The sequence below is a fragment of the Thamnophis elegans genome, chromosome 13, assembly GCF_009769535.1.
Source record: "Thamnophis elegans isolate rThaEle1 chromosome 13, rThaEle1.pri, whole genome shotgun sequence".
NCBI classification, from domain to species: domain Eukaryota; kingdom Metazoa; phylum Chordata; class Lepidosauria; order Squamata; family Colubridae; genus Thamnophis; species Thamnophis elegans.
Window position 1 is genome coordinate 46,076,102 of NC_045553.1, and position 12,971 is coordinate 46,089,072.

Sequence of the window (12,971 nt, forward strand, 5' to 3'; positions counted from 1 at the left end):
TCTCTGATTAGTTTAAATTGATAAAAACCTAATGAAAAGTTGAGCATGCACCTACAGGTCAAAAATCAAGTGGCAAGTCAAGAAGAGAAAGAGGAAAAAAACACAAAGTTTGTGGTTAGTGCAGAAATTATATCCGATATTCATGGTACTCTTACTGTTTCGTGAGTCTCGGTCTTCTCTGGGCTGTCATCCAGATAGCTCTGCTCTCTCAAGACACTGCGAGGACTCTGAGGAGAAGAAGAAGAGAACGCTCCACTCAGTATTTACTATGTTAAAAAGCAGGACCAAACAAAAGATCCTATCAAGTCCAGCAGCTATAATTTAAAGAGGATGTAGGAGACTAATTAAAAAAAAAAACAGATTTGGGATACATAGTTAGATGCCTTCATTTAACTTTGCTTTTGCATGTTCCACTGTATACATGCCAAATGTTGATAATTCTAATTTCAATGTCTTCTCTGGTTGTTTTTAATTGTGTAGAGGCATTGAAACATAGCACATTCTAATAATATTCCAGTTCCTTTTGAAACACAATCTCAATCAGATTCCATAAGGTTCAATGTTTCTTTAAGGGAATAAAAATAACAAATTTCCAAAACCAGCTCACAAAATACCAGGAATCGTATTTTCTTTTGCCACAGTGGATTCAAGATCTCCAGTCAGATTCTGCCAGATGAAGGTTGTCCAATTTGATGCTACTAGTAATACCACAATGCCGATTTTAATCTTCACAGTGGCAATAAACAGTTTTGGTTCACAAGAATTATTACCCTACAACAGAACCACTGCAATTCATTGGTGGGGCCAGTTGAAAGACCACACTAAGTTAACCACTCAATTGTAATGACAGGAAGCACACACACACAAAGAGCAGGAATTTAACCAATGTGAGCTTATGTCATGCTCATTCCACAGTTCATATTTTGGAGAGGTCACAAGTTCTTGTGCCTCAAAGCTTCAGAGAACTAACACGGGATTTTACTTGTGCACAGAGTCTGCCACACTTTAGTCTTGTCAGTTACCTCCAAATTTGCAGGACTGGGTCAACAGCTTTTGACCATCCCTTGAACCCAGGTCAAATGTTTACCTCACTCCAACCAGAAGGAATGTCCAAAGATAGGAAAATATGCTAGATTTGTTTATTCAGATCCTTTTATGAGGTTACCATTTTCAAACGTTTTCTAGAAATATTAACCAGTGCATTACAAAAATCCCTTGATAAAGGATGAATGGGACAAAGCAAAACCCAAATTTCTATCCACCAAAACACGCTTTCTCACAAAAAGACTGCATAAATACAGGTTTTTCTGAACTACTTCTAGCTATGTTGGCTACTAATAATTAAATCTGGAGATACACAGTTGCCAATGTTTTTTTTTAATGTAACAACCGAGAAGGAGAAGGGTGAGGAGAATAAAATGTCACAAATAGGGTTGCTGTTGTGAGGACAAACAGGAAATTCCAGCTCAATCAGGAAGCTGCTTTGCTACCTGTAAACATTTCTACCTTCTTACTGTCAGGGCAGAGAATGTAACAAAATAAATAAACGTAATAGCATCACACACAGATAATCCCAAACCAGTAGTTTAGCACTTGTTCCAACAAAAAAGTGACTACAACTGGTCTTCACACTTAACAATTGTTACAATATCCCCATGTCACGTGATCAAAATTTGGATGCTGGCAGCCAGCATGTATTTGCAATGACTAGAGCACACCAGGGTCACGTGACTGCCATTTGCGATCTTCCCAGCTGGCTTTTCTGACAAGCCCAGTCAATAGGGGAAGCTGGGATTCATTTAATGACTGCCGGATTCCCCTAACTGCCATTATCTGCTTAATAAACCATGACAAAGAAGGTTGTAAAACTAGGTGTGATTCCTTTAATAACAGCCTTGTTTAGCAATGGGAACTCTGGTCCCAATTGTGATGTTAGTGGAGGATTACCTGTGCTAGAATCTCTCTCCTTTTGGCTGAGGAGACACAGAGCTTTGCCACATCTCACTAATAAAAGCATTTTCCTCCCCAGTCAAGAGCTCACCTCTGCTGTGTCATTCACTGGGGGCCATCACCAAAATGACAGTCTCCTCTGTTTGGCCCATCCCCCCTCTCAGCTTCCACCTCAGTGATCTGCAAAGATTCGGATATAGATTTGGAAGACAAAATGACATCCTGAAAAAGGACAAAAAGGCTAAGAAACAACAGGCACCTGAATAAAACATTGAAACAGGCAAGGCCACCTGCTTAGAGAACAATTAATTATTTGTAAACAAGCAAGCAAAACAAATAATACCCTTCAGCTTCTTCATAATTTAAAGAGATGCACCAAAAGATAAAAGCGGAGACATCCTTGCCTGCAACTATAGCATAAATACCCTGAAACCACTCTCTCTTGCAAAGTAACAAGTGTGTAATTCCTTACCAAGGCTTTAATTTCTGCATATAATGCTCTCCCTATCAAAACCAGTTTCTATGAGCTAAATTAGAGTCAGTGCTGGCATTCGTTTGCGCATCCTTTGATTTGCTATCCTTGGAAGACTAAATGGGCTTGTGCGAATTGCTTGCAAGGTGTGGATGGGAACAGCTCGCCTTCACCCAGCATTCCCAGCTAAGGCAGCCCAGATCTGGACCATAAAAGCTTCCTGATTCCTCTTACCTGAGCCGAGCCTGTTGCTTTGGACAGCTGCTCCTGCAGTTGAGGAATGTGCTTCTTGACTTCCTGGATGTCTTTGAGCAGCCGGGGAGCGGAGTGCGGTTGTAGTCTTCCTGCAGGAACTGAAAGGGTTCGAGGATAAGAGGAATCGCCCTCATCATAGTTCCCTGGTTCCTGGTTTTGAAGGCCAGGTTGGACCAGTTACTGGCCCAAGCAAGGAAGTCCCAGGAAAGCCCTATTAGCTTTCATACAATGCCTGGGCCACTGTATGAAATGAGAACTCGGCTTCCCAAGGAGTACTGATGAGATGTTACCACTTATTCCTCTAAAACTCAAGACAGATTTAATCTAAGACTGGATGGGAGACGGGTTTCTAAACGGGGCTGATTACAACTATGTTAGGTCGTTGCCCCTCCAATCTTGGCTTAAAGGGAACAGCCATTCAATCGATTTGAACAAGGAATTTCCGCCTCCCAAGTTTTTCTGGTTTCTTACCAGCAGCATTTGCTATTTGGCAAACAAACACAGAAAATTACGTTAGGTTAAATGGCATCCCCCGACTTTCTCTTAAATTTCCTTTTTGGTACCTCCAGTCGTTCCTCTTCTTTCTGTAGCATCTTCCTCAAAATCTCTACTTTCTGGTTGTGAACAATGTTATTTTCCTCCTAAAAAGAAAAGATGGCCAGTTCTCATTTCACAGTCTGACTCACTCAAACAGATTTCCCACAACATACAAGTCTAACAACCTTATTAAGCACAACCACAACAAACCTTAACTAAGCTTTAATTAGATTCAACTATTATTTCAATTTCATTCCCATTCCAATGTTCCTCTCTCTGCTACTGCAACAGAAAATCATGAACATGTGCGTGTGTGTGTTATCTGTCTATCCAGAGCAGCAGATCAGACCAATTGCAAACACCCTCTCTAGTGCTATCTTAGTTCCATCTTCTCCTCAAACTTTTCACATAAATGATTCTGTTGTGACACATAAAATAATCAAGAGTGATGAGTTCCGGAATGGGTATCTTAACCGCAAGCAAAGTAGGGCAAAGAACTTTTTCCAGCCATATAGTCTAATCAAAATCAATGAATATCTTACCCCCATCAGCACCGGACTGGTAATTCTCTCGGTGTTCCCATGGGATCCAGGGGAGTGAGGTGATGTCATGATGGGAGACATATGCCCAAAGGCAGCTGCTGAGTCCACCTCAGAATCAGCCAGTGGAATCTGGGGCGACCCAGGTGGGCGCCCCTGCACAGTGAGCGCTACATAGGAACCCGCTGCAGACAGAAGATGAAATGCCATTATTTGGGAGACGAGGGACAAGGAAGACTGGAATTATACTTCCTGTTTGTTTCAAAATAAAAGAATGGGGTTCACGGAAGGGCTACTATGGCTTGACGTCAAGGGCAACATACAAAGGCAAGTTCTTCCTCCACAAGGAAGCAGAATTATACACGTATTTGAGAAAAGGCAAATAGTTGTTTTGCATAGGTGGATTAATTCAGTACATCACTGAGATGTGTCAGTGATCCAATCTGCCTGCCTGATCATAAATTCAAGTATGTCAAATTTATTCAGCTCGTTTATAGCCCTCAGTTTCTTTAAGAGAAAGTGAGGAAGAAAGATGCTAACTTTTCTTTAGGGAAGTAGAATGGAGAAGGCGGGGAAAATGAATCAGAACAGCATCATAACAGCAAAGCCCTATATGGACTCAGTAAAGACAGGCAACTGGATCAATTGCGGATGTTCGACATGACAAAAATAGAAAGTGGGATAACACAGTAGAAAAGTGGAAGACAACTGTCAATCAAAATACATTCAACAGGCTTGAGGGTTTCTTGAAAATGTTTTTTCAAAACTACACTCTTAGTTTTTCAAATATGGGATATTTTTCAATACTATTGTTAAATCAAATTCTTGGAAATATCATGAGAGTTTGATTTCCATCATCTCTTGCTGAAATCTCTTAAAAGAATATGTAAGTTTAACGTAGCCTAGTTTAACATAAAGCAGCTTGAAAAGCATTTACTTACACTTTATCAGCTTAACCACCTCCAAATGGTTGGAATGTGTTACCAGAGTTCCATTCACCTACCGAAAGATAACAAATGAACTTATTTTGATTTTCAGCTTGGGTTAAGACAACCAAACTCCTAATCTACAGAGCTAAACTGATTTAATGCTCTTTATTAGGAAATCTGTCCCAATATCATGGTGAACAAAAGTATCATCCATGACTCTGCCACCTCTTTTAAAAAACAAGATCAGCATACAGAGCCTATATTTGTAAAACAGAAAAATACTGCATTTTTTTTTTATGGGCACAGTACTCTGCAACCAAATTTTACGGATTCGGAGGGCTAATTAAGAAAAAAAAATCAACTGCACAGTTATAAGCAGGAATTCTGGCTTTGCTTCCATCAGGTTTTAAGGCCTAGAGCTGTGATGGCAAACCTATGGCACGTGTGCCAGAAGTGGAACACAGAGCCATCTCTCCAGGCACGTCAGCCATTGCCCATTGGTCTTCCAGGTTTACTTGGTCTTCATGTGTACAGGAGTGCCGGAAACCGGAAGAGCAACTCCCTGGCGCACATGCGCCAGCCATCTAGTCTTCACGCACACATGTGCGGGAGAAACCGGAAGACCAGGTTGACCGTGTGCATGCACATGCCAGAAACCAGAAGTTCAGTTTTGCCACACACATGGGTGCCGGGAAACTGCTTTTCTGGTTTCCAGAGCTCCCCCAGGTGTGCACGCATGCTCCCATTTCGGCACTCAGGGCCGAAAAATTCACCAACACTGGCCATGGGCATGAAGTTGAACCGAGTGCCATTTATATCAACCTACAAAGCAAATTACTTTAAAGAGCAGCTGGAAAAAGGCACTTATTGCTCACAGTAAAACACTAAGTTCAATGGACTTCAGATGCTCAAATACCTATGCTCAGACTGCCTCTTTTTATCTCTAATTCAAACCCCCCCCCTTTTGGTATAGGCCTGGGTTTTTGTTTTGTTTGGAAAAAAATAATTTGCCACTTAACATTCAGTTTTAATGAACACCCCTCACTGCACCTGTACATCAAAAGAAGGGTTTATTTGTACTGCTAATTCTAAACATAGATAGACAGCCTGCATTTCAAACTGTTCCCAAGAGGTTAGGTTTAGCAAAATATATACAGTGATGAAAACTACTGAAGCATTCCTACTTCTCACCTCCTTCCAATTTATTTTTCCAGCACTTAATGATCCTACCTTAATGATTCGGTCACCAGTTTGAACCCCAGCCCGCATGGCTGCTCCATCTAGAGAGAAGAATCAACTACTTAGAATTCAATACATTATTTCTAGCATTTCCAGTTATGCAAGGTATTGTAAAAAAAAGTGTCTTGTTAGCAAAAAATAGAAAGGGCGTGGTAGCATCTTTTCCAACTAGCATGTTTTACTAAAAGGCATAAGCTTTTGGGGAACTTCGGCTCACAAAAACTCATCCCTTTTAATAAAATGTATTTGCTGGAATATGTTCTGCCAGACTCCTTGCAGTGTTTGCAAGGGCCACACTGAACAAAGAATGACTTAAGCATGTTTTTACAGCACACAACACATTTATATTTCATGCATTACAGTTGCACACTGCAAGATTTGTGTGATAGGACTATAACAGACACAGTGATCCTGAATCAGCCTACTTACCTTCCTTGACGGATTGTACAAAGACTGGATTGTCACCACTGACTGTTAACCCAAATCCATTTTCATCCCGCTGAATGATAACACATCGTTGAACTAGACCTGTAGAGGGGGGGCGGGGGATGACAAGGAGACCTCAGTGTAGGCATCAGAGAAAAATCATATGCTGGTGAAAGTTTCTCAAAGTCCACCAAAGGGAAGAAAACCAAACATGGAAGATTTGGATAGAAGGCAGAAGATAGTAAGGCAGTTGCCTTTCAAGTACTGCTAACATGAAATAGAGATATCAAGAAGTTTGCTTTGTACATTGATCATTTTAATAAAGAAGAATATTTGTAGAGGGTCCTTGGTGGTCTCTGAGCTTATGTTACCTGATGTTACCTAGTTTGAGTAGTGAAACGTCTGCAAGAAAACAACCAAGCTCAGAGAGAACCAAGCCCCCCTCATTGATCATATTCTAAATATCTTTTCAAAATTCTTCTTTAAATCCATAGTTTGGCACAGTGGTTAAAATGCAATATTTCAGATAAACTCTGCCCACTGCCAGGAGTTCAATCCTGATTAGCTCAAAGTTGACTCAGCCTTCCATCCTTCTGAGGTCGAGAAAATGAGGACCCAGATTTTGGGGGGCAAGATGCTGACATTTATAAAGTGCTCAGAGAATGCTGTAAAACACTATGGAGGGGTATATATCTAAATACTATTGCTATTGCATCATCCCATACATATAATCTTTCCAAATAAAATGGATTGAAATGTCTTATTCTCAAAAAGGACGTAAGATTCACTCAAATGTGCGTACATATTTCCACTAGCAGGAAAGTAACCACTAATAAGCTATTTAAATTCTCAGGGAGTGGAAGCTGATCATACTTTGAACTCATTATTACAAAGTAAATTACAGCCTTGCACACTCAACTGCGAGGAATGATCAGTCAAGTTGCTAATCTATTAAATGCCACGAAGATCCATTTTGTACTCATTCAGATGTTTGCAGCTATAATATATTATCTATATTTCAACAAAACTTTAATTACAAAGGATGCAATCTGTTTCTTTTTTTCCCCTCAAAGAGAAGTCAATCATTTCAATCAGATGTGGGCTAAACCAATGAAAGAGGATCAGGATTTCTTCGGTGTCCAACTCCAAATACCTTTCTGTGCGTTTATGTTCAGAGACAGCTCAGATTCAAAAATTGTAATTATCAAGGATGCATCTCATTAATTGATAGTAAGCTCCTAATTAAGCAATACATTGATGCGTTTGGGAATCACAAGGACTCAGCACACAGTGATTGATTCCACTCATATTCTCTCCGATTTATGGATACAATTATGTTGAATCACACTAAGGAGCTGAGGTATTGAGCTGTTTTTTGTTTTGGTATGACTTTAAAACTGACGATCCAATCATCAAAGTCTAGATTTGTTTCACAGGGTGTTACCTTGGCAACAAACTACCAAAACAGCTGGCTATTTAATTAATAGCACTTCTTATAAACTGGGCCAGGCCTATCGCAGGGTAATATCATTGCATTTTGTAATGCAGAGATTCTTGAAAGATATTGCCAATTCCAGATTGAAAATTGCCTATTTCACTGTCTCTTCCTACTGTGCGGAAAAAGATTTGTCAAGGTAATAGGCTCTTATTGCCCAGATTCTACAAAAGAACAACAAAAGGATGTTTCTTTTATTAGATATGGTGTCCCGATTGCTCACTGTGTAGCTTCCTTTGTCATAACATTAGGCATAAAATAGCTGAAAGCTACAATAATTGTAAAGGGGATTTCTCTATTTAATGAGGTAAATACTATGCAAACTCAGTGAAGATTAACTTTAATGTTTTGTGTCTTGCTCTGGGTAAACCCTGGGTAACAGTCCATCGATACATGGATAATAAAGTAGAATAGATATGGATTGATTTTTTTTTATTAAAATGTGGCTGTATATTTTGGAAGCTGCCTCATAACTAAGACAAATAATTGACCTGAATAAGAAAGTGGGAGAAAAGTGCAAAACATCCAATTGCTCAGATAATTGGCCAATTAACTTTAAATACAAAATTATGTAATACTAGAGCAAAATTAAAGCATTCATGCAAACATCACTGGGTAGAGCTCTATCAAGTCAGCTATTTAGAGCACATATGTGATGGGTAAACCAACTTTTAATAAGAATAAAATCTGATACTGCAATAATTTTTGATAAATACAGTAGTTTGAAAATTCATTATGTAAGCAATTGCTCACACATAAGAACTGAAGCATTTTTTTCTCTGCCTATGCACTAATTTCATTTTTTAAGCCTCTAACAAAATACTTATAAATAAAAATGCAACCACAAGATATCTATGGACTATTTCCCAAAGAAGGCTAATTGGATAGTTTATTCTGGTTTGTATACTTGGTTTAACCATGCTATCAAGGTAGTGTCAGTTGTTCTATACAGAATAGAACTGGTTATATTTCTGATTTTAAAAAAGTCTCCAAACAAAAGAAATCTTGAGTATCACTTCACCTCTGATTGTAAGGAATTAAATATTAGCCTTAATTCAAAAACATGGTATTGAAGGTAAAGTGTAGAGAAGAAGTAAAGCCAAATAAATGAACCACTACTCATATAAATTGCCTAACAGACAAAACTTAGGAGTAAGTACATCTTCCAAGAAAAACCTTTAGCAATTTCAATCATGATCATGAATAGTTAGTTTTTTCTGAATATCTTCCTAATTTTGTTTCCAAACTGCTATTGATTAAATGTTTTAGAATAGATGCCTTGTGACACTTTCTAGCAAATTTCATAAATATAATTTAAGAGAACAACCTTTAAAAAAGGAACAGGTATTGATCCAGATGAAGATCTTCTATTGACTGAAACTGCTCACTCATACCTTGATATTATGTTATACTGTGGTTATAAAAGCAGAACCAAGAATTTTAAAGTATGATTTTTGCTTATAGTTATTGCTTATAGCTATGATAAAGACCTAAATAAATGAAATGGAATAGCACAAAGTATCCATCTGGAAAATAAGGCAAGCAAATGTATAAGAGATTTATGAACCTTAGTTTTTTTACATTGTGTCTAGTATATGCAACAGTGTGTTTTAAAAGCTGTCAAGGTGATTGAAATAAATAGTAATCTTAATGGCTAGGTGATTAGAATGCCTTGATAACTTAAAAATAAAACTAAGTCATACTATGCCATAAATGTTTACATTTAACTCAAGATCTGTATGTTTTTTTGGTTAGGAAACTACAATTTCTGTAAATAACTTGATTTCAACATGCCTTCTTAGAAGCATTTAAATGTCTAAAATTACTTTCCTTGAGATCAAACCAGAATATTTATCAAATAATGCAGGTTTAAGATAAAGGCTTGGAACTGTGCTGTAGATCTCTTCTTTCAGAATGTAAAGGAAAATAACATTTAACCATTCTATAGCAAACATCCTTTCAGGTGTTAAGAAACAGAAAGACTGAAAGAGATTGATCCACACTAAAATGGCATTCCTTACTTACTTTACATCTTTCCATACAGCAATCAAGGTCTATGGACCTTTCATTCAGAAAAGGAATTTCAATAGTTTTCATCTCAAAAAGGTAACTGCCACACCTTAATCCCCTTTGACACTTTTAGATATTTTTTCCCAATGTCCAAAAGCAAGCAGAAAGACTGCAGTCATCAGCAATATAAAGCACAGTATTTTCTGCTGGAAGGTTCTTAAATAGCTTCTCCTATCCAAAGCAAATATTGCAAACCTTCCGACAGATTTCAGGACTAGAAAGAGAGGGAGAAAAGGAAGCAACCTAGGAAAGCAAATGACTACTGCAAGGAAAGGAGAGCTTTCACAGTTCAATTGTAACTGAACATAGAATTTTTGCAGGAAGTCTGAGAGGAAACGGATTGTGTTATGAAGTCATGCTTTATTATACATGTTTATGAAAAGTCAAGATACAGCATGCAACAGAGAAAACGAACTATAGATAAATGCTAATACGCATACTAAATATTCCCATAAACAAGATAGATTAGTTATATAGCACACAAAAAAACTTTGTTATGCAGTGGTTTTCACACTAGGTACATTAGGAAAGACTAAAACTAGTACTTACACCTCTGTACAATAGAATTGCATTGCAATTTCTTAAATTGTTATGTAAATGGTTTTTGAATGTAGAAAAATGTGCAAATAGCTGCAAAGGGACTATATAAAATCACCATAAAAGGATTTTAATCTGATAAAACCACAGTTGCAAACAAAGTTTTTTTTAAAAAAAAATGTTTTTAAAGAGATGGCTGAGCCTTTTTTTATGGATATATCTGCAGCCTCTTATCTATAAATCAAAGGGACAGAAGTATGTATTTTATAAAACTTTCTGTCTCTATACAGAAGAGATAGGTTTTTTTGGGGGGGGGATCTAAGGAAATCTTTGGGAACTGGTTATGAGCAACAATTTTAACAGCTTTCGATGTTTCAATTTAAGCTATATCCAACTATTCATAGGGTTAAATAGTAGCAGATAAAAATTAAGGTAAACTATAAAGGTTTCTATCATGCAATTAACTGAAATGTCATTGTAGTTAGAAAGTCATCCATTCCATGCTACAGTTCTATGGAATTTTTAAAATATTTCATATGATAAAAGAGGTACCTACACAAGGGCCGAGAAGCTAAAAAATAAATAAAAAGACTGTCCCTTTTTCAAGCAAACTGCTATCATATTCCAAAGAGTACAACTCCACACTTTCAGAAAATGGTTTTACCTACATAATGGTTAGTGCCAATTCCTCAAACTTTCCAACCCAAAGAAAAGATGTCATTTAGATCCTGGAAGACAATATAAAAAAACATCTAATATTCGCTACAAAGGTTAGTATCCACCAGCAAGCTTGCACATTTAAGCCACATTAAAAGCTCAGTCCTTTCCCCTGATGCAAAGCTAGCCATGCATAGCAGGGAAAAGGCAGAGGCCTTGCGCGTACAGAACAATTGAACAGAACACACTGAACAAAGGCACAAGGCTACAGTGGCTGCTTCAGCTTACCATATGTCTCGGATCTACTCTCCTCTGAGCTATACTTTGTCTTCCTGGAGGAGCTATCTGCACGAAAGCAGGAGAAAAGGAGAAAGAGATATAGGAAATATGGAGACCAACATGGAAAAACTTCATTAAAAATGATTTCTACAATTGGGTTAATTCATGCAAAACACAAACAAGATATGAGCATACAGAGATGATAACATCTGAAATCAGAATGTGAAATAATAGTAGTTGACTGTATAGATAACATCAAATGTAAAGTTACAGAAAAAAAGGCATCATAATCAAGCTCCCTCCTTTCTATAGTAAAGAGTAATTGGAAAAGATGTTTTATATAAAAAATAATGCACAGCCTTTTATGCAAAGCCTTATATTTGCCAATGGTACCCAGAAAATAGTTAATATTTGAAGTATCCCAACCACAATGGGAAAGGGAGAAGTCTTGGTTAGTTTAAAATATATATTTTTCCCTCCATCCTTGAAATAGGTAAGGATGATGTGTTGCTTCATGGATATGTCTTCTTAGGAGATATGCTGTCAAAGGATCCTGAATATGTCTAATCACAATGCTGTAGGGACATACAAAAGTATAAATATACTTTCATTCCTTCAGCTATTCTTATTTCAATTATTTTTAATGTCCATTTGTACTAATTTGGCAACATTTGGGAAATATCAGCTACTTTTATATTAAAAGCCCAACTCTTAAAAGATCATACTTCATTCACCCCCACAGTCAAACTCTAAGGAAATATTCTTTTTATGTTGCAGATGGGGAAATGCTACATTATGTTTGTTATGCAGGGAATAGCCAATTCTCCAAAATCCTCATCTAGTGAAGTATAAGCAAAGAGAAGGAATAAACATTTCATCCCAACACAGCATATGTTTTTTTTTTCTCTGTAGTATACATCTTCCTGTGTCACACTCTGCGATGGTCAAAGTTATTCTCATCTGTGGTAAATTCTTGGGAGAATAACAGACAGAATAGCTAAATTGCACAAATGAAAAGCAACACACCATGTGGGGCCAAGAGGCTCACCCGCAAAGCCAGTCACACAGTTAGGAGCACACAGCAGTCAGTCTGGGTTAGTAGGTTGGGGTGGGTGGAACCTTCACATGCAGACTAATTTCCAAGACAGCATTAGACTCTGAATGCAATACAGATGGTCTACAAGTACAGGGAAACAAAAGAAAGAAAATGAATGTGTCCAGTTAAAGTTGATAGAAATATAAATAATTGAGCTCAACTTCACTCAGAAGAAAACACTCCTCAGCTCCAGAGCTGAGGGTTGTTAAGCATTTGCTCCATAGACAAGCAAACTAACAGACAGTTATCTACAGAGCAAGATTGAGTACTGAAGAAAAATGGAATACAAGACCCACCCAAAGGAATTCCCAAAGACAGGTGAACTGAACAACATTGCACTTTTTAAACTGCTGCACCATAATCAAGAAAAAGCCTGCAAAATAAATATAAATTTGTGAAGTTCCTCATTTCCATGGCTCACATGGGCTAATTGCTAGTGATATGGCTTTTTCTTTAAGAAAACAAGAATGATCTGCTGGATCAGACCTCT

The 12,971-nt window shown here is 37.7% G+C and overlaps 1 long non-coding RNA gene across 1 annotated transcript; it reads right to left on the reverse strand.

The window, feature by feature from the left end:
- Window positions 1-154: 154 nt before the first annotated feature.
- LOC116516297 lies at window positions 155-2,740 on the reverse strand. The gene is made up of 3 exons (XR_004256346.1): window positions 2,657-2,740; window positions 2,042-2,172; window positions 155-227 (listed from the first exon to the last, which is right to left on the reverse strand). It is a non-coding gene; the product is annotated as an uncharacterized LOC116516297 (long non-coding RNA).
- Between the last annotated feature and the right edge of the window lie 10,231 nt (window positions 2,741-12,971).